Raw genomic sequence first — 1,620 nt, forward strand, 5'->3', positions numbered from 1 at the left:
TTCCAGACAAGTTATACCTAAAAATGAGGAATTTTTCCAGTCCATTTAATAGCGGTCTATGGACTTGTCCTTTAGGAATCTATCTAACCCCTTTTTAAACTCCGTCAAGCTAACCGCCCGTACCACGTTCTCCGGCAATGAATTCCAGAGTCTAATTACACGTTGGGTGAAGAAAAATTTTCTCCGATTCGTTTTAAATTTACCACACTGTAGCTTCAACTCATGCCCTCTAGTCCTAGTATTTTGGATAGCGTGAACAGTCGCTTCACATCCACCCGATCCATTCCACTCATTATTTATACACTTCTATCATATCTCCCTCAGCCGTCTCTTCTCCAAGCTGAAAAGCCCTAGCCTTCTCAGCCTCTCTTCATAGGAAAGTCGTCCCATCCCCACTATCATTTTCGTCGCCCTTCGCTGTACCTTTTCCAATTCTACTATATCTTTTTTGAGATACGGAGACCAGTACTGAACACAATACTCACATGCTGTGAGACTGAAAGTAAGGGGAAGGAATGTGCCTGGCGCATGCGCACAAGAGTTTTACAGTAAACACAGCTCTTGTGCACATGCCCAGGCAAATCTGGAATTAAAACACACACCAGCGTGTTCTTCTGCACCTTTCAACATACGCTTTTCAATTTTTTCCACTTGAAAGGCTTATAATTAAGTGCAGAAAACAGGTGCCAATATGTGTTTTCACTTTGGCGTTTGATCAGACTCGTACACATTTGGATGAGTTCCTGGAGGACAAGTCCATAATCTGTTATTGAGAATAGGCATCTCTGCACTAATTGGATAGCGTGGTCGCATTACCATGCACTACCTGATTAATGCAGGAGTAGTACGGGAGCCCTTACTGTATAATGGCCATGTGGCCATTAAAAACAAAAAAAAGCTGTGGCCATTTTACTGCCACGCTAGAAGTGGCCACAGCACATCAGAAACCCATGCGCTGACAGTAGTGCCAGCCAGTTTAGCAAAATAAACCCTTAGATTGTTCCTGTTTTATTTTATTATTTTTGCACCAGTGCAATGGTTTTGGACTGATAATATATTATTTATTTATTTATTACATTTGTACCCCGCTCTTTCCCACACACAGCAGGTCCAGTGCGGCTTACATAGTAAAAGAAAGCATCTTACATGGTAAAGAATACAGTAAAAATAGGAAACGTAGGAACAGTATTATAAATTGTGATGATTATAACTACTACTTATCATTTCTGCAGCGCTACTGTAGACAAATAGGTAAGACAGTCCCTGCTCGACCAAACTTACAATCTACTCAAGACAGTCAAACAGGACTAATGAGGGATTCAGGAGTTTCATATATTATGGGGCTGAGTATTAAATCGGTGAATGAGTTAAAAGCAGCCTCAAAAGGGTGGGGGTTAAGGGGAGTTTGCCACATCAGCAGCATCCTGATCTCACTGCTCTGGCTAGGGATGTCTCAGCAGCCTGTTGGGTTCCCCTCCCAGTCCCTCCCCCTCCCAAGTTGCTTGTATTTGCCCTGCAGAATGTCACAGGGAGACCAGGAAGCAAGGAGAAACAGAGCATTGGCAGAAATACCAAGCAAGTCCCACGCATTAAATGTGAGACTGAGACATCAGACGCTGT

The sequence above is a fragment of the Microcaecilia unicolor genome, chromosome 8 (genome assembly GCF_901765095.1).
Source record: "Microcaecilia unicolor chromosome 8, aMicUni1.1, whole genome shotgun sequence".
NCBI lineage: Eukaryota > Metazoa > Chordata > Amphibia > Gymnophiona > Siphonopidae > Microcaecilia > Microcaecilia unicolor.